This window comes from Meleagris gallopavo, chromosome 6 (genome assembly GCF_000146605.3).
Source record: "Meleagris gallopavo isolate NT-WF06-2002-E0010 breed Aviagen turkey brand Nicholas breeding stock chromosome 6, Turkey_5.1, whole genome shotgun sequence".
Taxonomy (NCBI): Eukaryota; Metazoa; Chordata; class Aves; order Galliformes; family Phasianidae; genus Meleagris; species Meleagris gallopavo.
Window position 1 is genome coordinate 33,200,828 of NC_015016.2, and position 26,203 is coordinate 33,227,030.

The 26,203-nt window shown below is 35.4% G+C and overlaps 1 long non-coding RNA gene across 1 annotated transcript; it reads right to left on the bottom strand.

The window, feature by feature from the left end:
- Positions 1-5,020: 5,020 nt before the first annotated feature.
- LOC104911501 lies at positions 5,021-25,360 on the bottom strand. Its single transcript, XR_793950.3, has 3 exons — positions 25,139-25,360; positions 11,007-11,149; positions 5,021-5,127 (listed from the first exon to the last, which is right to left on the bottom strand). It is a non-coding gene; the product is annotated as an uncharacterized LOC104911501 (long non-coding RNA).
- Positions 25,361-26,203: the final 843 nt, after the last annotated feature.

The following is a 26,203-nucleotide window of genomic DNA, read 5'->3' on the forward strand; positions in this document are numbered from 1 at the left end:
AAGGGAAAATAAATCATTTGTTCAGCCCTCCCTTCTTCTTTTGGTACTCTTCTGACAAAATGGACTAACCACCCCATGCAGTACCTTTCTGAGTTGTTACGAATTAATGAGCTGCTAATGTCCAAAACCTGCCAGATTCTAACTTCTGATTGGCTGAAATCTGGTCATTAAAGAGAGGTAATTAATGCCAGATTGCATAGACAATGCTAACAAACAAACAAAACAACCCCAAACCTGTTTTTCTCCTGCCACAAACAGTGAAACAAACAACACTGACATAACGGCAGCTTTCAAAGGCCAGTTGCAGCTCTGCAGCAGCACCTCAGTTAATGAGTGTATAGAAAAGGATCCATCTGAAGAAGAAGAAAGTGAAACTCAACAGCCTTTCAGGCACATGAAACTAGCTTGGAGAAAACTCTGAGACGGTGGCAGCTACTTAAGAAGAAAATTCAGCTGAAAATTCATGTACAAAGAAAGAGTTCAGTTCAAAATTCCAGTAATATGTTTCCCTCTTGTCATTTACTGCTCAGATTTTGAAAAGTGTTAAAAACTGGAATGTAAATTTCTCTGACTGATCATTATAGGGTGCTCATGACCATAAATTGTTGCTTAAGTTTTCTGTCAGTCCCTGTAACTTCAGTCATGATGAGGTAATACAACTTATTTTAAATGTCATGGATTTACTTAGAATTTAACAGTCTCTAAAATTTCTGTCACCTTTTTCAATGTCAGCAAATACCTCAAAATACAATGTTGAAAAAATAGCAGCAGCAATAATAATAATATTATTATTAGCATAAGTAACATTTTCCACTGACCAAGTACAGCCCCTTTCTTTTTCTCTTTTTAAAATCAATGGCTTATGATAAGCAGTGTCTCCACTGAATAAAACTCCTAACAAGCTTGTTTGACAGTGTAATTCACTATGTTAAAACATCTGAAAGCAAACATATTTGACAAAATGCTACGAATACAGTACACTTTGAGACAAAGGATGGTTGTCAGGCTCTTAGTATGTAATGTGAAATGAAAATATTCTATGTCGTGCTTTAGATTTGTAATAAGTCATTGTGATAAGGTTAACGCTTCAACACAGAACAACATAGAAATAAGCACACCCAAAGATGAAAATTACTTTGCTTATGTTGCTGTATTAGAATTTTATTTGCTAAAGGGTGAAAACAGATTTGCAAAATTCACAGTTAACTTAAAACAATAGTTTTAAACCTTTTATTCCTAGCCCTGGCTGCCTTCAGGAAGGAAAGAACATCTGGTTATTTAAGGAACACAATATGTTCACATTTTCTATGACTTTTGTTTCTAATTGGGTTTTTTAATTTTTTTTTTTATTTGAACAACTTTAGTTAGAACTACGTTTTTTAATCACTTTATATTTTTCTGCTGCCCTATCTCTGTATATCTACTTCTTAATTTTGCAGATTTTGCTTTGAAAATTAACAGTACTCAATGGTTTAGATGTGTGAAAAAAATTGAAAATATATGGTGGAATATTAAATACAGAGATACACACCTTCAGAAAAAACCTAGCTTTCACATAAGCATAGTTACAAAATCCCATTCTTTCATGAGGAGCTCTACTTTAAGATTTGAAAGGACTGTAATTTCCCAGAACTAACTTTCCTATAAATAATTGAGGTAATGACCTGTTCAAAAAGCAGAGATGTGAAACAAACACTCTGCTAAGGAGGTTAACAATATCACCCTATCTGAAGACAACAATGCTGATTTGAGATTTTCATTAATTGAGATTAAATTCAGTTGTTGTACACTGACCCATACTCAAAGCTATAAAATCAGTATCTTTCAGCCCACCTATCAGAGACAGGTGTGTTTACTTGGTTCCAGCTATTATAGAACTCTGTATTTCCTTTCAATGGCATTGGAATATATTGGGGATGTAGAATTGGAAATGTCCTCCTAGTCCAACTGCCAACCAGGGTCCACTAAGACAAAAGCAGAGCTGCTGCCAAGAGCTGCTATAAGGGCAAGTACAAGACTTTTCATACTACTGTTATTACTGGATTTTGCTAAGATTTCTGCTGAAGTTTGATTCCACAGAAGGTCAGGAAATGTTATTTGTTCATCTGTAAGAAAAAAAATAGTCTCGTTTTCTTGTGATAATTAGGTTTTCTCCTAGTGAGGTCTGCAGTGCAATGCAGCAAACAAAAAATGCTGGGTCCATCAAGCCATATTTAACCTTTCCTGATAATCTACAAGGCAAATAAGTAAGGTGAAGATATCTGTTATGACAGATGAAGAAAACAGAAGCAGAAATAACGGATGGTATCAGAGGAGCAATCTCTGAATATCTCCAGAATCAGAAGCTATGGACAGGAAGGCCATATGAGGTAGTCCACATTAACTACTTCACAACCTATAAGAGAATTACTTCTCAAAAACCTCTGTTTTATGTTTGTGCCATCACCCAAAGATAACATTTACTAACAAACCTTTAAAAGGCAGATTGCTGTTTGCACCTATCCATGATTTCTCTACAGCATTTCCTGCCTAGCTGCGAATCAAAGCTCCAAGGCGCAGAGAGCAAACTTGCCTCAGATATTTGGAATGACACTTAACATACTTGTTATGTTCAACAAATAATGAAATAAGCCACTGGACTATGCAACAATATCCCACTTCACACATTAAAAACCAAGCAAAATCCTGGAAGAAATACAATATAGAACAATTCAGCTCTGGCTCAAAAGATGGAAATTGCACCAAACTAAATGTAATTTCCCATTAGAAGCTAGAAGATGTTGATGGAGAAATGCACAGGAAAACATCAAAGGAGGAAGAAAAATCATTAAGCAATGAATTTGCTAATCATCACTTACAAGTTACACTACTGACTAAAATCTCCTTGTCTTTTTTTTCCAATCTACTTTTATCTGCTCAGGGAATAAAGGCAAACTGAATTATCGTCATGCGGAAAACAAAAAAAAGGTATTCTAATTTTCCCACTTACACTGGTACATAATCTGTGTACTGATTTTTAACTCCTGCAGCACCCATGATGTCTTGTTGAGTCTTCCCTTTCATTCTCTCTAATGAAAAATTTTGACAGACTGGGAAAATGTTTATAAGTAGTTCTTGGACCAAAAAGTATAACAAGCCACAGTAGACAGACTCCCATTTCAGAAATATGTTGGGTTAAACCAGCATATGCTTAGAGACACATAAGTGAAACTTTAAATTACATCTTGAGAAAGATTAAAAAAAAACAGGTACTTGTTACTGCATTGGAAATATACTTCCTTCTCTGACCAGGAGGTAATTTTTCATTTAGAGAAATCCTTTTGAATAGAAAACCTTCCTTCCTTATTAAAGGAAGTCCAAACTTGTTAATATAGTCTCAACTCAAAAACCCAATGTAAAATGAGCTATGAATTCCTTTGGGCTCTCTATTCTGTGGAAATCCTAGCTTTCTAATCTTTAGAGTATTTCCCAAACAGCTAAGTAGAGCTCAGAAAGGAGGAACATTTGCACAAAAGAGTGTTAAGGGCTTATTCACCTGACTGAAGGGAGAACTATCTGAAAGACACAATATAAGGTCCTACACCCATCATTTCTCTGAAAGTGATTTTAGGCGCATCTGAGAATGTGAATTATTAGGACACCAGGGCCTTATGAGCCTGACAGTTTCACTCTGCTTCAGACAAGAGAGTGAGAAGCAGAACAGTGATCAAACTTCTTTCATAGGATACTGGCGGCTTGCTTTGGTTCATTTTGCTGGTTGTATAGTTTGTATACTGCCTAGGATACTTTGGAAGACAGTTGAATAATTAGTAATTTTTCTTTCTTTTAACATATTCCTTTGTTAAACAACAGATTACGTATGGATTGAGCACAGTATCTCAGCACAATTTCCCACCCTCTATGTCTTTCCTTTAAAAAATAGTTCTGTCTTGTTTTACTCATAGAGTACTTAAATAAATGCTGGCAGTTTGATTTCACAGACTGCTGCCTAAATCTTAAGAAAAATTCTTGAGATCTAACATTAAAAACTTTCTTACACACTTAAAAGATGATATACTTCTCATAATGAAAGAAATCTTTGTGCCCGAGAGGAACGAAGAAAACAGCTGTAAAGAAAGCAGCTGTAAAGAAAGCTGATTTCTGCAAAAAACTGATACAGAAACAAAGAGACAATTTTTTTCTTAATCCACAAAAGTGTAAACATTGGTATTGAATGAAATTTTGCAGAAAACAGTTAGAGTGCAGAAGTGCTGAATTTTCCACTTTCAAAGGTGACTTGAATCAGGAGATGAGGGGAATCAAACTTTACACTGGCAGCTTACTAATGGGACGTGCTCAAAGACAGTTCAAAACCAGCACAAATTCTGCTGTCTGCCAAAAATCTGAATATTGAAAAGAATATCAAATGCAGCTTTGCATCAGACACTTTATCTACTATATTGTGAATACTGAACATGTATAATAACCATATATATATACATGCTCTTCTAAATCAGCAAGTAATTAACGAATTTTCTAATATAATTGAGTGTATCACAAACTTCAAATTTATAAATTTATATTTTTTATTTCTGTGAATCTTTTCAGGTTGTTAACAATAGATACTACTCATTTTTAATTGAAAGTCATCATGTAAAATATTATATATTGTACGTGGGCAGTGTTTTAAGGATTAATAGTGATTCATCAGTAGATATCTCAAGAAAAAGATTTTAGTTACTAGGGTTAATATATAAAATACTAGTTTCCCTCAAAAGTATACTTTGTGATGAAATATGTCTGTGAATAAACATCTGCACTTACCTGAGCTTCTGTAGTTTAGTGCATTTATAGGACAGAATTCTTTTAAGAGTAAAGAAACTTTATTTCATTCTTGTTTATCAGCCCTTTTCTTCAGCTTGTCAAGGATAAAGAAACTTGAAACTATAGTCTACCTATCAAAGTTGTTATTAATGTCATAGCATTCAGAACATTCTATTATAGAGATTCATTTCCCATGTTTACAGATCCAGCCTCTCACCTTTGGATCTCGAAGGAAAAGTGCTCTTAGGATAAGGGAGTGAACATCTCCTATGGGAGGATAATGCATCAGAAGTCCCAAACAGGTCTGGTAATTACTTGATATCACTACAATGAAAGTGAAAAAAAGCAAAATATTACTATGTTATTTCCTGTAAGTTCAAGACAGTTCAAATGTAGCTGCCTTTTCCCACACAAAGACTCTCAGAATTCAAGCAGAGCTCAGACTAAAAGACAATACTGTATTACCACGCCCTTTGACTACACTTGATCCAATATCATTAGGGTAAAAAAACTGCATTATCATTAAATCTACCATTGACTGTATTTCATAAACCTTTATATTAGGATTCACTTCCAGAATTAGGTGCCTAAATTTAGATACCTAAATGTAAGGTGTGCACAGAAACTCAGCCAGAGCCACTGGAGGTGGGGGAAATACTGTCAGTGGAGGTACAAAACCCAAAGTGGACATTGGCTTTTCAACCACTCACTTGCGGATGTTATTATCCAAAGGTGTTAATATGTGAGGTAAACTTGACTTCCAGTTCTGCTTATATGATAACTTTTCCCCATTCTGACAATTCTTTGCTGAAATATCTCTTATAGTATTCTTATGCACATAGACAGATATATGCACTCACACATGTAATCACACATTCATATGCAAATATAAACTGAGGTAAACAACTCCCTGTTTTCTAGTAAATCAAAAAACTTTTTATGGAATGTTAAGTACAAAGGGAAAAGGTTAGATTTGCATTTCAGTAATATTTAGAATGAAAATACATTGTTAACTTTAAGTAGAATTTTTTATTTATTTGGAAATTTTTAGGAAGTTGATTTTATATGAAGCTAGGTATATTCTATATGGTTCTTCGCTTGTCACTGTCATCTTCTGTTTCTTTCTTTTTCTTTTTTTTTCCCAAATCAATCTCATTATGAGCGCAATTATTAACGACATCTTTTCAGGCAGGTCTGTGTAAACTACTTCATTTCTTTTGCACCATCTAAATCCAGGCAATCCATCTGCCACAGCTGTCAAAGCAATGCCTGTTACTGGTGCTTGTACTATGCAATATAAAGACAAACTCAAACGCTAATAATTATAATGAAATTTTTAACAAACTACTATTCTGAGAACTTTAGTTGTAACAAGAAATACTTCTAATCAGGCTTCCACACCAGAAAAGATCCTGCAAACATAGACTTATTTTGAATCAGTAAAAGGCAAAATAAATGATTGTTCTGTGGACAGAGAGATTTAAACGCTTTACATTTTTTTTCTTTCATGTGAATAAGCCTCATATCCTCCCGTACCTTTCCTCCCTCAACAAGAGGATTACGGGGGAAAGATGCAGGACTGGGCAAAATGAATAATTATAATCTGTGTAGGGAACCACTTTATCATCTTCATTTCCGTTGCTGATCCGACAGCTTGTAATTTCATACATCTGCTTTCATTTGTAAAGCACTCACTTATCCTACTCATTCTTTATCTGTTCTGCCTGTTCTTTTCCTATCCTTTGTTTTTCTTGTTCATATTCAGGTACCTGTTTTTTTTCTTCTTGAAGTCACAGAGCTGGCATAATGAACACAATACAATGGTCTCAGTCAGAGATCTTTCAGAGGAGCATAATACCAGTAACACATATTACACAACCAATCCAATTCTCCTGTGTAAATCAAATTTCAGATACTGTACTACAGTTATGATTATACCTTTTTACCAAAGCAAATAAAAATACTGACAATGGATAGCAAATTATGCATACTTTTATAAATGATAGGTATTAAAACCAACACATTTCTGTTTTGAGCATGTCAGTACGTGTTCTATTTTGCAATGGAAAATTGATTAAAATTATTCTTCCTTTCTTTGTCCTGGAAGAGTTATTTGTTGTCTCACTGATACAGAAAAAATTAAATATTAAAAAATCTGATTTCTTTTAATGGTGCAGACTTGAACCCTGACAAAAACTGATATTTTCAAACAGAAGGCACTTACTCTATTAATTTTTTGAATTGTAGAATAGAGAAACAATTGAACAATTAAAAAAAACCACCAACTTTTATGTCACGAACTTAGTCCCCTATGCTCCCTAAAAGTTCAGTTTTAAAATGAATCCTTGCCACCACTGATATGTTTAAAAAACTCAGACCTTAATGAGGAAGGCCTGCTAACTTCTATTTTATCGTTAGGGATTTTCTCATACATTCAGCTCTCCCTTTTTCATTTGTTGTTACAGAAGAGAACATCATTGCTAGTGCTCTATTTGCTGGATAATATTGGGTTAAAGGGATTACTTTGCTGAAACACCTATTGGTATCCTTCTTCGTTTCAAGAGTGAACTATCTTTGGCTTTTAAGGACGTTTGATATTATTAAAGAAGTGGCAACGTTCTTAAAAATGATGCAGAAAATAGAAGATAAAAAACACAACCTTATTCTTTTCTGTAAATGAAGAGTTAAAAGGATTTCCGAGAATCAAACCCAGGATGAAGTTTCTGGAGAAAGACTCTACAGCACCAATTTCTCCTGTCTCAGCAGTAGCTGGATGGTGCTACTGCACAGGGTGAAAGACCATCTACTGCTTTGTCATATAGGCTTGATGCTTGCCACTCTGTGCCTTCAGTCATCATCTTTGCAAGAGTCACATCTGGATTCAACTCTTACCGTGAAAACCAGTTATCACTTTGCCAGAGAAGAATGTGATTGGTATTTCTAAGGAAAGCAGCAGAGAAACTCCTGTGATAGAGAAAGCAACCTTATTGCCTTTTGATTAATATTTGCTATGCAGTGCCCAGAGGAACAGTAAGTTGCTTTATCTTCTGCTTTATACAAGACTGACTTTTCTCTATTGGTCCAATAACCATTACTGGATGCAAGCATCAGTCAAAAAAGTGGAAAACTAACTGTACTTGTCCTCAGTCAAGCCCTAATTTCCTGCCACCTGTCATTTGTTCCGAGTTTCACATCTGATGCTGCCAATCCTCTATGAAGATGACTTCCTAACCCAGGAATGGTGTGACTACTTTCCCCTGCTGCTTCACGCATTGCTATGTTCTATTTAGTAGCCCTAAATTGAGTTAAACATAGATTATGCGAACATCTTGCACTATAACAAAAATAACAAATCAACTCCTCTAAGAAGAGGCTATGGTTCCTTTATTTCTCTTAAAATATTCAGGGTGCTTTTAGGTAAGAAAAAGTTTATGCTAATAATGCTCATAACTAGTCTTATCAAATGGGAACTTGATAAAAGTATACTTAATCAAACACTCATTAGTCAAAATGAGGTCCCCATGTAATAATAGCAAATAATACACAAAACATAGACAGGCTCTCCAGGTGTGTGTTCATTTTTATCCTTTTGAAGGGAAGGTAAGTATATAAAATACATACACATTCTTTGCACCCTTCCATTCTGATTTCATGAACAACTGGTCACGTTCAGTTCATATCAGTGAAAAACTAGTAACACACTCATGGTTTAGATTTGACAGATTTTTAAACAATAGTTTTTTTTTTTCTTTTTTTTTTTCCCCAAGACTTCTTCTTCCAAACAATTCAGAAAATAATTTAGTAAAACTCACCAGTAGTTTGGTACATGACTGTACACTTGGTTTGTGAGGATTACCACTGGAAGAATAAAGCTCTGCCTGGATTCAGACGTTAAACTGAACAGAGCTGTTTACAGAATGGCTGTATACATCACTACGTATCGGCAGTCTTTAAAACAATCAAGTCATTTCAACTATGTTTTGTGTATGCACAGTAATCAAGCAATCAAAACGTTACACTCTCATTAAATAATACATAACTTGTGTAACAGAATTTTAAAATACAATAATAATAAAAAGAAATATACAGCAGATAAGCTACTTTCTTAAAACCACGTCCTTGTCAATACAATAAGAAAACCAAAAAAGATCCAGCAATTCCTAAACCAGCTACTCCTTCCCCAGTCCCGAATGTGCTGGTATAAAAGCATCTACATCACTTTTAAACTCTCAAATGCTTTCAGTAATTTATTATTATTATTGCTTATGTTTGATATTTTGCGAAACATAATTTCTTAAGATTTACATTGTTATTTTCATTGTTTCAATGTTTTTAAATTGAAAGTTTCCAGATGGTTTATTCATAGAAGATCAATATCATGGTGGATTTTGAGCTAACATTTCCTTTCAGCAAATGAAGTTTTTAGAAACTTATTTGAGAATGTTTTTAAAAATGTTACAACAAAACTTTGAACTCCACCTCAGCTCAAATATTAATATAAATAAGACGAAAAACAGAAACAAAAATCTTTTACAGATAGCTAAGGAAAGTTGACTTTTATAAAATCAAGAAATCTCTGAGTTTGAAGTTAACAATATATTCAACTTTACAACACTTCTGATGGGATATTTTGTTTCCCTATCCTACTATGCTTAGAGTAACTGATTAAATCCAACCATGGAAAGAAACATACTTAATATTAGCTGTCCTGATGAGATATCTTTGCCTACCATCCAAGCAAATGTACTCAATGTTAAAGTCACTTACCAGTTTATTTATTAAAGCTGGGATTTCAGAGAAAAGAGGGAGATTGATTTCATACAGATGCCTATAATACATTTTTTGCTTACTTTTTTAGTTACCTCATACCGTGTCAGCACGACAAAGCAAAACAACTCCAAAACAATCTTCTCTCCCCTAGGAGAGACAGAGTGCTTACAAATATATTTCTAAAGTGTTTTTAAAGAGAAAAGATGGCACAAAATAAAATGCTGACATTAAGAAATATTTTTATATGTATCTGCACCATATAACTATACCAAAATTTTAAGGATTATTTCAGTTTACTGCATAAACCAGACTGAAATTTCAGACCATAATGATTTGGAATTAGATAATCCTGAAACAGAACTATTTGTTTTGAAATCTCTTTGCTGAATTAAACATCCACTTCTTTTAGAGAAATGTAAGGCAGCTCTATATGCTAAATGTTTATTAAAAAGCAACAAAAAAACCCACATGAAGTTCTATGGCAGGCAATGAAATGACAGTATGTGTAAAGTAAATGCATGTTATATTTTCAAGATTGGACCCTAAAATAGGAACCACAGAAGCTGAAAACTTTATGTGTCCTAGAATACAAAATTGTGTCAAATATGTGACCTTGTTAGAAGCTAAAATTTACAGATTGTATATAATTAACACTGAACAGCATGCTAAAGAATTCACATATTTAATGACAGACATGCATCTGACTGCAAAACACATACTTTGCTGCGGCAAACTCATACATAGAATTTTCTGCAAAATATGATGAGACATAAGTAAAAATCTTTTAAATAACATATCTTCTTCCTCCCATTCACAGTTACGTACACTAGTGACATTTTTGACATTTTTTCCTTTAACCCAACTTCACATATTTTTTGCTCATCAGCAGCCTTTAAGAACTCACCTTAGCACATAATTTCATGTATAATGAAATAGAACAAAATGAAATAATCAGTTTTTTAAAGACACCACTCTTGCATAAAATACAAGTATTTTGTAATTGTTACTCATCTTTGCACGCAGATTTCCTTCAAGACATAACCTGTAAAATTATGAGTCATTGTCATGCATTTTCACAGAACAGCAAAAGATGCATCTCCAGCATCAGAGGCTTTACTCAATTCATCCGCTTTGTCAGAAGGTGGAGCTCTATACATACCTGAGTCACTTCCCGCATATACAGTCTGCAACTCCATAGAAAAACACAGAACTATTCAGAAAACAAACCTGCATTTAACTCTCAGGTACAATTTGTTTCGTAAATACAGCAGACTGCATCTGAAAACAAACGGCTCCTCTCGTGGCATGTAAAAGGATTTTCAGTTTGTTAAAAAAATCACAGTGAAATTTAGCATTTCTTGAGCCCTCTTTTTCTGCCCTCTGCGAAAAAGAGGTTGTTACTCTTAAAAGATCATGAGAAAAGTGATACTCACAGGCATCTCTAATATATAACAACATGGCTACAAAAATGTAGTCAACTAAATTCAGGGTGATACTGTCCGCAAATAGAGCGTCCCAGACAACAAGAAGGTCCTGGAGTGGGAATTCACGTCCAAAGAGGAGCCTTACCCACCGCCTGAAAAAAAGAAAAGACGTGAGTTGCACCCTTCCATTTTGAGAAATATTGGGAAGGCAGTATATATACCACAGGATCAACTACAATACAAAGTGCTTTACCAGCAAATTTTGCAAATTTGGAAGGTCTATGAGAATACTTACTTAACTGTCTTTTTGGAAATGTTATTGTATTTACGTTAGAGGAAGCAATACATTTCTGACTGTAGTGGTTTACTGATTACTATTACATGGGTCAACCTTAAAAGAAATATCACACCAATCCTACATACTGTATTTTTGAGCAATTGATGTGATACTCATTGAAGATGGAAGTGAGACCATGTTATGTAAGAATGGCCTGTAACAGGGAAGCTGGGTGAAGCCAGCGGTTTCTAAAAGCCCTGAAAAGCTCCAGCAAGTGAGAGCCAGTTGAAGGCGGATGACAAACAGCAGTGAAAATGGATCAGGCCACACTTGCTCTGAAGAGCCTTCTTCCCTGCTTTTGAAAGCAGTGTTTGCAGATCCATGAAAAATATGCTACAGATTCTTTTTTGACTAAACATCATTTAAATCTTTACCAGATTTCGTGATAATCTGCAAGTAGACTACAGCATTTACTCCTGATCATACCTCTGCTGTTTTCATACATAGAAAAAAGCGAAAATCTGTCTTATTAAAGGAACATTTGCTTGAGACTAGAAGATTGAGGAAGAAAATTTCTCAAGCTTTCCCATACGCAGTTCTGGCCCTTACACTGACCTACTTGCTGACCTCGAGACAGAGCACTTCCCTTTCCTATTCCAAAACAGAACCACTACTTTGGTATCTTTTTAGCTAGCAAGAATTATCTAAGGTCGCAACTGTAAAAGCTGAGAAGGAGTTAGTACATCAATCCTAGAATAATTATTATAAAACGGACTTAAAAATAATGAATTACGTTCATAGCTGGGATATGCAAATTACTACTCATGCAGAATCTGTTTACACAGTGACAAAAAAAGACTGATTGTGAATTTCTGCTAAGCAAATTGAGTCATTCTATAAAATTCACAAAACTTTCCAAAAAGGCAACTGGAAATTTCATGAAGATTAGTTTCAATTGTAAGGATTTGTGTTTAACCACTTTTGTACCAGAACTTGTTGTTTTAAGGCATGTATGGGATTTATTTTTATTTTTATTATTTTTATTTTTTAATTTATTTTATTTTTTTTATTCTGGTAATAAAAGTTCACTGCTGCACAAATGGATTTCAACATGTCAGGTGAGTGGCAATCTGTACTCTCAACAGAGATTGAAAGCTACTGTTTTGTTAATTGAAGTTTTATTCATTCAAACTATTGTATTCTCTGCCACAGGAACTGTATATATAACCCATAAAAATGTCCATGTTATAGATATAGAGATCACTGCACAAAGTATTATTCCCAGCAAGAATGTTCCCTTTTAAAATTGAAAATAAGCGATTTCAAAAAAAAGTCTTCTTTAATTCTTATTATTTTTACATCAAACATTCACATTTTAAGGTCTTGTAACTTCTTTTAGCATAGTAATTATAACAGCCACAATATTAGCTACAACAAAATCGAAACTCTGGTATTTGCTTCTCTGATCAAACCCTTTCCCCTGAAGGACATATTTTCAGGCTGCAGAATGCAAAGTCAGAAGACCAGTTAACAAAATGCAGGGCTTATCAATTACGAGGGTTGCTCTGAAAGTAATGCATCTTATTGAATCACGTTGGCCCACAACATCAGAGGATGTTGGTAGTATGGCAGTAGAGATTGAATCTTCCCACCAATATTCCCTTGCATTTTGTTGCTGTGCAACAGATGGCAGCAGAGGGGCAGTGTGACAGAACAGTGTCTGACATGGAAGTGTGTATGAAGCAACGGTGAGGAACTGAATGCCTCCATGCATGGCTGTAGCTGAGAATTAGTTCTATCAAACAGTGCTATTGTACTCTTTGTGTCTGCTGCATTTTCCATGGGAATAAATAGAGGCATTACTTTTGGAGTGACCTGTGTACATTTAATACCATGTCAACTCTAGCTAGGGGACTTTACCACATAGCAGCATGTTACCCTACAGTGTCTAGCCCACAGGAGACTATTACCCTACAGTGACACAAACATTACCCAAACTCTGTGTGAAGCCTATTGCTTGCATTAACAACCCCTCCCACCCGTTAAACCACAACTTTAATCTTAAACAAACTGTTAGGAACAGAATTAGATCTAAGCTTGAAGCATTCTAGCTGACTTTGCCTGCAACTACCCAGATCTCATGCAGAAGCTTTGCTAACCATACACTTCAAGGGAAAAAATACACCACGGTGTAATGGGATTTGTTATTAGTCTTTTATTAGAAATCTCTTTTGCTTCTTTACTACTTCATTATGCAGTGTTAATCGTTTGTAGATGCAGGTTTATTCTGCTCAAGCAGAAGCCATTCTTTTTTTCTCCTGCTTTTACACTTTCTCCTGGGAAAATTAATTCTCAGTCCCCAGAGGTATCATGTTTCACAGATGTAGGCTGCCGAAGAACAACTGGACTTCCTTTTGCAACCATAATATTATCGTTAATTATTTGAATGCTCCTGTCCTAAAGGGAGTATGCAACTCATACTGTTCTAAATGCATATATACTAATTGCTCTCTCATTTTCTTTAGCAGTGTTTAGCTCTTAGCATCAATAAACCAAGGACTGTATTGCTTATGAACCATGCTGTCACAGGACTTCAGTCAGCTTTTATATTCTGAAAAAAGGTTCTTAATTCCTTAAAGTAAGTGTCCGTACTGAAAAGCTGTCTTTCAAATGAACACATTTCTATTGCTTTTACAAATGTTTGCAGAGAATTTCAGAAACACTTAATAATTGCATTGGACACGAAAAGCTTTTTTTTTTTTTTTCTGAGATGGCTGTCTGTGGTTTAATTATTGTTCTGTCCTGTTAATCTTGCCTTACATCTGTTACACCTGCAGACTGTGAGGATCACAATAGTATATCTTTTATCGTGTGCTATCATACAATAATTCATATTTTACCAGGCACCCTTAGCCATTAAAATCTGCAAAAGCACAGATTCTTTAAAGCCATAATATAGCAAGGTACTACCACCTACACTGTAGCATATGTAACTGTATCTTCTACTTTTAATTTCTATACAATTAAAACAATATTCTCAAGACATCAGTAATTGCTGGCAATAGATAATGACTCATTAATGGCCTTACATACAGAGAAAGCAGGAGAAAACTGTGCTCTAGTAAAGCCATTAAATAAGGCAATGATCCAGCTTTACCAGTTTTAACTAAAATCACAACCATACTGACTGGGACTTATCAGACTGTTCTCGAAGCATTGATAAAATTAACTTATTTTAACTACAGACAGCTTTACTGTTGCATATATGTAGCTGGTTACCTTCTCTGTCTTTTTGGAGAGAATTCTTAAAAATAATAAGTAAGAAATGGTTCCACATGAAGCATTGCAGAGAGCTTAGTAGTGTTTATAAGGACAAAACAGCACTAGGAAATCAGCAGGAGTCTGATAAACCACCATGCCAGGAGAGGCCAGGCATGGCCTGGGACATGGAGCACACCCTGCAGCTGCTCCACGTCCATTCTGCAGATACTTATGAATGATTTTGTGCAGAAACCACAATTTGTCAATAAGTTGCCTAAAAATTTCTACTGTAAAAGTCTGTTTTCAGTCAGATACGCTTTTGTTAAATTTAGTATACAGTACAATTCACAACCCAAGCCTCTACTCATGGCTTGATTTTTTTAATTCATTAATACTTCTCATTAGAACAAGGTAAAAAAAATAATTCTATCCTTTCTAATTTTTTTTTTTTCCCCAAACAGTTTGTTAATATCTGAACTGAAAGTAATAAAGTCTCTGGTATTTCCTTTTGTGGTGTGTACTAAAAAAAAAATAAAATGCCCACATTTGATGACTTCTGGTTGATCCAAGCACAGTAGAATGCAGGTTTCCACAAGCATGTTCTCTTCCTAACCCACACCACTGCCATGCCTGTGCAGAATTCACCCTCCCCCCTCCTCACCCCAGTGCCCTGTGTAGGAAATGGCGGTGTGTGCTGTCCCCTGCAGCGCCATCCCCTGCCATGGCTGGCACCACTCAATGCTGCACTGCAGGAGGATACTGCAATCTGGTTTCCATTGCCTACAGGGCTCACTAGGGAAAGTCCTCTGGAGAAGGATAGGGTCAGTAGGATTTTGCAGGAAGTCTTCATTTTCAGTACAAGTTTTGCTGCTTTCTTTAAATAAGAAAATTAATTCAATGGATCAAGTATTGAAAAGAACACCATCTTATCAAAACTAAGCACTCAAAAGCTGAGAAATGCCAAAATTAACATCAGTTGTTTACTGACTGAGAGAATTACATGTAGGCTCTGTCTCTTTAAGCTCCGCTATAAATTATGTTCAAGCAAACATTTGTAGCCATCACAATTTACTATGTAAAGTCATGGTCAATAATTTAGGAGAAAGAGTAGCAGCACAGACTTTGGCTGTGATCTGCTTTTATAAAAATAAGATACGGAAAAAGGATGAGGAGCAACAACATTCTAAAGAATTTAATGCTCTATGGTGAATCAAGAATTTAATTCAGTGCCAAGCAGTGAATACCACTCTGGGCAGAACCAGTGCCTGCGCCCTGTGGTCAGACACCTGCATGTCTCACCTGGGGGCTCCTGTGTGGGATGCTGGGCAGGCTGTTAGCAACAGGCTGACCACCTCCTGCCACAGGGCCTCCGCTGCTGCAGTGAGGCTGGGTATGCCTGTATGGATGAGAACAGCAATCATAGCTACAATTGCGCAGCAAAAGTGCCCTCAACAGAGCACATTCAGTACCAGAAATGGTCCCTGGTTTGCTGGTTGCCAATGTGAGCCCAAAGGAAGGGGGGTGAGTTCAATCAGAAGGTGAAGTTTTGAGGATGTCAGGTGGCTTCCTTTCTTTTAATGTCACAGAGAGGACCAACCAGGACAACAGGAAACACTTTAGCCTACACCTGTTACACCGTTCACTGCTATTAAGACTCCTTTGGTTTTACACAGTTGAAGGATCTTATACAGAATGTCCTAAAGAGATTAATAAACCCTTCAAACAATACAAAAAGGCAGCAAAGGAGACACGTAACTTTTGTTTTTAACTGGGAATCCTTCCTACAAGAGTCTGGTTGCAAGGGCAGTACTGCTCATGGAGCATGGGAAGCTCTTAAGGAGTACAGATGACAGAACAGCAGAGATACTAAGTGTAGCATTAACAAAGAAATATTTCTAAAATAAACAAAGCCCTACTAAAATTCAGTTTCATTACCATACAAAATCCCACTATAGCCAAAACACTGGTGTAAGAAGTTATGTCAAGAAAGTCACCATACCACACATTTTCAGAAGTTTCTCATGTACTACGTCTACCTATACTAAAACCAGAACAAATAGAAATAAAACTAGATATTTCCAAAATTACACGTTTCTATCTCTACCATAGGTTTTTCTGTCAGAAAATAAGTATTTAAAATTAATAATGATAATAAACAACTCTTTGTCAATATAAATCTAATCAAATGTAAGCTCAGTGATGAACAAGAATACTGCACATAGAATACTTTGGTGCTTTCTTTCCACTGCAAAAATACTTTTGATTTGTCCTATTAAAAATTCCTGCTGTTCTACATATCCTGCAATAAGTTTATATGAATTACTCCATCAAACAAAGACTACCATATTCTTCAAATTAAACTTCTTTACTTGGCATGAGCACTGAATTGTTACTTTGACTGTTTGCAATTTGGTTTCTTTCATGCTAGTAGCAAAGATTATTGAGTCTCACATTTAAGAAAAATTCAATCTGGTTTTGGAAGACACTAAGCATTTCCTTATTAAAGAAACTTTTTCCTTTAAAAAAGGGAGATTCTAATAATGATCTCCCTCTTGTGATTTGCCCTTCTTGGCAAAAGCCCTTACTGCTGTCTTAAGTCAGAACAATTGTAACGGACTCTCAGGGATGCACTTAATGAAAAATATGCCATTGTATCTTTAAGCAGTAATGCTTAAAACTGCTAGAAATACATTACGATAAAAATACTGAACCTACTAGCCTGCTTTGGGTAGCTTTCTGTTCCAGTACGTAACTAACTTTAGGTGACCTGTTTAGCCACCAGTGCTGCCCTTGGCTGCAGACTTTCTTTGCTGCTGTCACAGATGGCTGCTGCCAACTTGCAGCCACCTCCTGGAGTATCACCTGCCATCGTAGTGCCCCTGACAGAGATATGCCAATCTCCCTTCGTGTTTGTGCTATGGTTTTCCTCTTTTATGCAGTTCCAGCCTGCTGTACCATTATGAATGATGAAAGTCCCATTTTGCTGTTTGGGAATCCACTTAATGATGACAAGAATGATGCATTTTGCCCCTTCACACAGCCATCCCAAAGTGTATGGTTCTCCATGTCAAGTGTCATGTCATTCTCCAATAATGCCTCAGTGAGAAGGAACTTGCTTAAAAGCAAACATTTTTACAAAGAAAAGTATCAAGGACTGTACTCACTGAAATGTATTGCAGATTTTAAACTTCTGCTGAATGATCCTAACCCACAGTTACTGAGTGGTAACTGACTAAATGGAAACAGTATAAATGGAAAGAACTAACACTAAACAAAACAATCCTAGTAAGAATTATGCCAGCAGCATGGCTCTCTCATCTTTATGTACATTACCTCTCTAATACAACTATTTTCAGTCTTTTCCTGAGCAGTATTAGACTAGTAATATACAAAATCGTACAGCAAAAATGTATGCATAATATACACCAAAAGATTGTCATAAGCAGCCAGCCGCTCCCCACTAGGCCCCAGTGACCCCATAAGCAAAAATAAAACCCCCACAATTACTAGTAAACCACCGGAGAAACTCAGATATCTGGTTAATTGCTACACTTGAATCTTGGTTGCATGTTACTCCAAAATTCTGGATATATATATAATATAATTTTGTTTCAGTGATTGTTTGATAAAGGTAGGAATTCAGAATAACGAACTTTAAAATCTTGGGTTGCTGTCATGATTTTGAAATGTATTTGACTGATCTTGGTCTAAAGCTCCAGTAAATATGACTGACTCAAACAAGCCTTTAGCTTATATATAAAATGGCTCACCTTCTCTTTATTAAATGGACAACTTTCTTTTTTTTTTTTTTCTCTAGAACGGTTCTTGTTTCTTTGCATATTCAAACTGTTTTTAAAGAGGTAGTTTTATTTTCAGATTTTGTTGATGGTTCCCACATAAAATTTATAGCGGTCAATTTCTGGTAAAGCTTGAGTCTAAATTTATTTGTAATAGTAATTATGCAACAATACATTTTAAGAACACGACTGCTTTTATCAGTTCTAACCTCTATCGGTTTTAGCTTGCTATATGGTGTTGGTTAGGTTACAGACAGTTCTTTCCACAGTTTAAGAGGCTATTTGTTTTTAGATACTACCAGACTGAAGGTCAGTGGAACAGAAGAGTAAAAATAAACTTTCTCATTAGCTTGTTAACTGATTTTAAAAATGTTTTGATTAGTATCAGAGAGAAGTCTGCAATGGGCTTTCCATAACACTAGAAACTTCAGAAACAGCTAAAAGAAACACTTTTCACAACTTGAGTGTTGAGAAAAGGAAAAACAGAAACAAGTTATCCACTTCCTCAGAGAGAAAAATGGATGATATGCATTAAGGTAGTATTTAACAGAACTCTTTGCAGTGGGAAGAGAGAACACTGCTTAGTTTCTTTTCCATTTTTCCTAAATCCAACGTAAAACAATTTCAGTATTTCACATACTCAACACCTATGTTTGTATAAGCACTAAAGACATCACATCAAATTACTGGGATGTAACAATTTACTGACCAATTATCTGCAATAAAAAAAAATTTTTGAAGTCAGTGACAAAATATTAAGTGCAAGGACATTGGGACTTCATCTCTGATAAAGACATAATTTAATGACTAATATGCATTCAGAAGAAAAAAAATGTAAGAACATGAAGATGTGACTACTGAATTCTTATTGCTCTTGTATCTGTGTAATTCAAACCTACAGCACTAAATACTAATGATACATGTACAATTTGTTTGGAAAATCACTGCAGAGTAGCAAAAACATTTTCTTTTTTTAACAAAAATAATTACAGGTGAATGATTTTAAACACTATTTGCTGCAATAAAGCTATTGAAACAAAAGAGGCACTTCTAAATTAGTGAAGTTCCTACTGATATCAGCTATTAGCAATTAGGAACTCCAACCCCCAAGTTTTCCATCTTTAAACAGCAATGATTAAATTTGGTTTTAAAGTGGAGAAATTATATTAGAAAAACAACTCTCAGTGTTGTAATTGAAGCACAGTTCTTAAGATGATAAAATAAATTTGGTAATAGCTTTATCCATTGATTCAAGATGCATGCAGTAGCTTTAAAAGATACACGAATCCTTTTGTACAGTCTCTTCAGAATAGAAATCCTACAATGTTTCATTGATTCATAATATTAAATCTTCCAGAGTTATTATTTGTCTCTGTAGAACCTACTTGAAGAAGAAGTCATCTAAAAACTGTCTATTTTAAAAAGAGGGAGAATTTTTCAATAATTTTAAAGTAAACAAGCATGTAGTGATAAAAGACTATCAAGCTTCTGTTTTTGTTTTCTACCTCTCGGATTATTAAATAAAATACCTTTTTGTCAATTAAAAAATGAAATCTACAACTGAATCACCTTTCTGTAACTCTGCATTGCAATGTTATAACAGATGAACTTTTTTCTGGTACGCTAAGTAAAAATTACAATAAAACTTCCAGGAGATAAAACTTATTTTAATTCTTTGGAAGTTATCTGCCTATAAAAACATGTTGTATTCAAGTTGATAAGGCAACATACCTCTGACCGCCACCAGTTTATCAATTCACTAGAGGTTTTTTTTTCCATCTAATTCTACTTATTTAAATCATCGCTGTGTATCCAGAATTTTGTTGGGTATTTTTCATGAATGACTGGAGCATCCAGCTTTATAGCAACTCTGTAGATGAAGCAACTCTATTAGAAATTCCACATTTGGAGCTAATCAATAACATCACATTTTCTTCTTATTCTCATCATGGTGTAAGACACATTTCAGAGACTCTTTCCCTTTGAAACTCAAAAATGCACCTAAAATTGACGGAATTCTCACCTACTACCCAAATTGAGAACTTCTGCAGATTTCTTTATAATTAAGTACAGAACATTTCTAAATCTCTTGGTGGCTTTCCACTGCAGAGAAGAAATTTATTTATTTTTTGAAATGAGGAGAGAAGATTTATATCATTACTGAATACAATATTATATCTATTGTATGCTCTAAAACTAAATTATGAAACTGTTCAGAGGCCATACATGAAGCAGTCCATTTCAATCTATTAGTCTAGCTAAATGCCTTCATATATCCAACAAAGGGAGTCATCATCATCAATCTGCCAGTTTTAGCGACCAGTCAACAACACGTTGATGCATGCACCAAGCATTTTTTCCCTGCTGTCATATCTCTGAATGTAAGAATTGCGTGAGGCTATTCCAAGAGGCAGCATAAAAAATGTTGATCTAGCTGCTTAACATAAATAAAAGAATTACAATCAACACTTTTAAATTTAGATTTAAGGCAGAATATAAGTTGGAGCCTGATTCCATTATCAAGGCAAATAAGAGTATGGTACTTATACTTGGTGTAACTGTTTACATCTAGCAATTTTGATATGTTAAGATATATATAGAACTAAACCAGAGTTTTGTTTTTTCCCACTTAAGAAAAAAAAAGTATAAGTTTTCATTTTATACATGCATATCGACATTTGCTAAATTCTTTTTCCTTTAAGTTTATGGTATCATTATCAAACACTTTCTTTCATGTAAACAGTTAAAAAATCTACAACATATTTCAGGTTATTTTATCCTTTTCATACATGCTCCAAACAAGTAATTTTATGTATTACCACAAGAGTAAGAATTCCAATATTTGTGAAACAAAGTACCTGTGTCTGGTGTTGTGTAGATGTATTTGGGAACACTGCATCTTTTAAGAGGTGCACAAGGGGCTTAGTGGTGTCATTTAGCTATCTATGTGACCCTATGGAAGGCTTGCTAGCAGTAAAACACTCTGGTAGCAAACTGCTAATTCATTAATTAACTATAGTATTTGCTGGAAAGGAAAGCATTAAACAACGCCGCACAGAAAGTGCAATTGTGGTTGTTCCACGTCCCTGTCTGCAGTATGTGTGGTGGAGGCAAGCAATGCCTACGCTGTTTCTAATTATTCCAATTATCATGGCACACTATGAAAACTTGATTAATAACACTGAAGATATTGTTGTGGCAATTAGCCATATGGTTGAGGGACTTTATTCTGTCACGATTTAGCCATTAGCATCTACTTATGTTTGTCAGAACAGTGCATCCGTGACAAGTTGAAGTTCCGCTCACCTTGCTGAGTCCCCTGTGAGCAACACTAGAGAACTGTTTATTCCTGGGAGCCCCTCGCCTGAGTAAATTTTTCATGTGGCGTAGGTCTGACTGGGGACAAATGTCAAGTAGCTTTTGCGACGACCCATCAAGCCAGGCTCACTCCGCAGAAGGCTTCTAGCAAATGGCTTGTCAAGGCAGGCTTCTTTCAGAGGAGGATTTGACCAGTAAAATTAGTGTCAAATGCCTTGTTTTGAATGTTTTCAATGGTTAACCATTCAGAGAGCATGCACCTATCCTTATTTAGACATGATGAAATGTTCCATTATGATTTTATACACCTATGAATTACATATTACTGCACGCTTGAAATGTATAACTAGAAGCAGAGGGACTGCGGGGCAGCGTTGCTGACACTCTGGTCAGCTGAACTGACAGGTACATAAGCTACAATTTCATGAGCTGCCTTCTCACAGTACAAAATGTTTGTTAAAAACAATGCTTATTTTAATGGTCCTTTTGTTTTGTGGCCAGAATATGTGGTCACTCAAAATCAAAATGTTTGCAATCAAAGACAACTTCAAACTTGTCCACAGCTGGAATGCAACAAGTTAGTCCTTATTAAAAAGAGCGGGAAGCACTATTGAATTAGCATCTGATGCAGAAGGAGGCTATATAAGAATGCTGCTCTGAAAGTAATGCCTCTTATTTTACTATGATGGTCCACAGCTTCAGAAACAGAAAATCTGCTGCATTTACACAGTTGAAATAATAGACTTCTCAAAATTTTGCTAATTTGAACTCTGTTGCTCTCTTTATCCTTTGAAATGTTTCCTTAAAACTATATTTTAACTTATTTCTGAGGAGAAACATTTTTCCTGAAGCTACAACTACTCAATGATGTTGAAAGAGGCACACAAGGGACATTTCAGAATTGTTTCTTGGCAGCATTAAATGGACCTGACATCCTAATCCTCTGTTTTTTCCTGTGATTGGCAAATGCAGACAGGAGAAGCGTCCATCTTATAGGGTAGAGGTGAACGCCTGCTCACAGGAAGGATTTCCATGAATGCAGGTAAGCTCTTCAACAGACTGCTGCTGAGTTTCAAAAGAGACACAGACAGAAGGGCGGGATGTGATCAGAAGCACAATAAATGATCCCTAAGTCAAGGTATGAAAAGAAAGGGCTGAAGGATAGCTATATCTAAAGGCTAATTTATCTGACCATGCTCTTTTATGTTCCAAAACAATGATGCACAACATAACTGGAAGGTAGGAAGCCAGAAACATGCCTGGTGCTACAACCGTCCTAGTGGAGCCAGATGCATTTGTCTGTTAAACAAAGGATCATCCCACACAACACAACATCTAGCACTGGAAACCACCTGCCAGACTGACAGTTTCCTTCAGTTTATAGGAACAAAGAGGTAATCTTACAGCTGAACTCACCGAATCTTGATAATTTCCACATTTCCTCTAGGCACACCTTCTCTACTGGATTCTTGCTCCTGATTGCTTGGGATGTGATATTTTATTTGAAGGAAATTATGCTATTGAGTATTTAGTTGGCTGTGACAAGTAGAATGCATACTCTGAGGGGTAGCATCTATCTCTGTCAGCTAAACCAGGCTGTGACAACACTTGCCAACTATCATTAGCAACTTTCTTACTGTCTCAGATAATATTCCATAGTCTTAGAGATATGATTCCATGCCTGCTTTTAAAGGGTTGCTGTTACCAATCATTTATGGATTTTACTTTCATACAGAAAAGGATCTGTTCATGAAGAGTTCAGCAAACTTCTGTTGCCCAAAGCAGGCTGACTCAGCAAGAGCTCTAACTTGGATCAAGGAATTTAAAAATAATTTTTCAGTTGTGGGCTACCCTTGCAGCATTATCTTTTATTTATTAGTTTATTTGTTTCCTGTTACAAGCTTCACACTTGAGATGTATTATATTCAAATACTTTTCAGATTGATTAGCTGATACTACTTTAACTCAGAGCAATAACCTCATCTAAAAACTGGCTTTTCAATATGGTAGATATACTTCAGAACTGAAAAAAGGCTTGTGCTCATGAAAGCTGCATACTTCTTCAATCGTAATACTTACTTCTGTAAAGATTTTGTTACTATTTACACATCTTGTTTTGCTATGTCATCAGCCAGTTACATCATTATGAACTGTATAATACGAGTACGTAGCGGTCTAAGTAAATGAAGCATGTATCTTCAGGTACATATTTCCTGCATTTTTCAATAATCCCAACCAAGTGATGAAAGTATGTATTGTAGTAGGATCTCAGAAAAATTAATGAGGTACTGATGGTGAATCTTAATAATGTCCAATGTTAAGTTTATTTTAAAATACATTTTTATTGTTGAAGTCAGACAAGATGTCTACCGATGTTGAACTTGCACTACTGATGTACTATCATTGCTTTAAATATCTTGCTAAACAAAGAGACTTGTCAAATCTTTCAAGTGATTTGGTAAACTTTTTCTAAACCACTTGGAATTTACACAAGGCAAAAGAGTTCACTTAGTTTTTTTAAACATATCCCTCCTGTATAACCTTTTGACTATAAAAATCTAATTCAGTGTTTATAATGAATATTAAAACTCAACAGCATTGAAACAATTGCTGTCTACTGTGTCATTGCATAGATATATACAAAACTTTTAATTATAGGAATCTGAGATAGTAAGTAAACTTTTAATTGCGAAGATATAGGTGACTTGGGTGTTAATAAACTTATGCACCCTGGATGATTAAAAACTGGAGTAAAAGGAGAATGACAACTTACTCTATTGCTACTAGTCATTTTCTACTTATGATGGTGATGCAACTGAGACTGGTGTAACTGCATGAAATGTGTTTCCACGAACTGAGACTGGAGGAAGTGTACTAAAAGAGGAGACACCACCCAAAAAGTCTCAATTTGCACTAGAAATTGGGCAGAGCTCTGGTTGAGAATACAACATCAATGAACTAGTGGCTTTAACAGAAGCAGACACTGGCTCTGTGGAGCTTAATGGGTTTCCTATTGTATACTTATGTATATAACACCAACACAGTTTCATCATCATGCCAAACTACTCTATTCTAGTTCTTTCAAGACAAAGAGAACAATGCTTCAATGCTGCAATTTAAACTTACACCATAAAACTAAGGAAATGCATTAAGACAATTTCTACCACGTTATAAAATCCCTACTTCTGCCTGTACATCTCTTTTAATTCTGATTTTCACGAAAATATGCACAGCTTTAATATTAATTTCTATTAAAATATGCATCATAAAACATAGCAGATGCAGGCAGACAATTAACATATTGTTCAACTTCTGCATTGTTTACTCTTTATTGAATTCTCTTATTAAATTAACTTTATTTTGCATTTCCTTTGTTTCCCTTTTGCTACCATAAAGATTTTTTTTTAACCAGTTTTATTATAAATAGTTAAAATTGGATCAATTCACTCATCACTGGGGTGAAAAGCTGAGGAGGGGTCAACACCTACCTTTTCTGCAGAAGTCAATTTTCTGTTAGACTGAGTCAAGAGAGCAACATGGCATCTGGTTGTATTGTTCTGTATCGGTAAATGAAACTTTTTTTTTGAACAAAAGCTTGGTATTTGCAAAAGCTGTAAGACTGTGGAGACCATAATCTAAAATCATGAGAGCCACAATTTTTACGACTACAATCTTCTTTTCCTGGTGTTCAGGCAGTGGTTTTTGGGTGGATTGCGCTGCATGCGTTCCAATGAGACATTTACAATCTCCTTTATGCAAATTACCCCAGCAGCTGTTTAAGAGCTGTGGTTGTCAGACCAGGCAAGGAGAATGTGATTTGGTATGTCACAAATGGGGCAGGGCTTTATTAGGCTCTGCTAGAAAGTTTTTGCAGATGCCTTAGCACAGAATCACTGTGATCTTTTAACCCCATTATAACTTCACTGCTTACGGAAAGGAAAACACAAAAAGCTCTCAAATACTGTGGGAATTCTTGAAAATAAGCACTTCACACAACACATGCCTGTATTTAAGTGTAAATAATAAATATTATCTTATCATTCAGAACTGTAAAATTGCAGATTTCCCCAGGAAAGGAATTTTTCTGGGGGAAACACCAGCAATAACACCTTTCAAACTAAAAGAAAAAGCTTTACCAAGTAACGAATACTGATTATATTGAACCTCTAAAAATAAGCCATCACGAAGCAAATGCTACAACATACAGGTATAAAAATTAAGATCCTTTTATAAGACTACTAGCTGAAAATGCCACATCTGGATTAACACTGGATGTCTGCGATTAGGAGACAGACACAAAGATCCGTAGACCAATCCTTTAGGATTGGAAGATAGCTCCATCTCATTTAGTCCACTTCCCTGTGGTTGTGGCTCAATGTGCTATACAATTGGTTTTTATTAAGATTGGCCCTGTAGTGACATTTCTTGTTCTTCTTATGCTTGTCATCACGCAAGCATAAACCTCACTCCTACAATAGTTAGCAACCTTCAGATATTCAGTATATAAATCTGATACAGTTTCCATCATTTTACTTTTGGTAATGCTGTCCAAT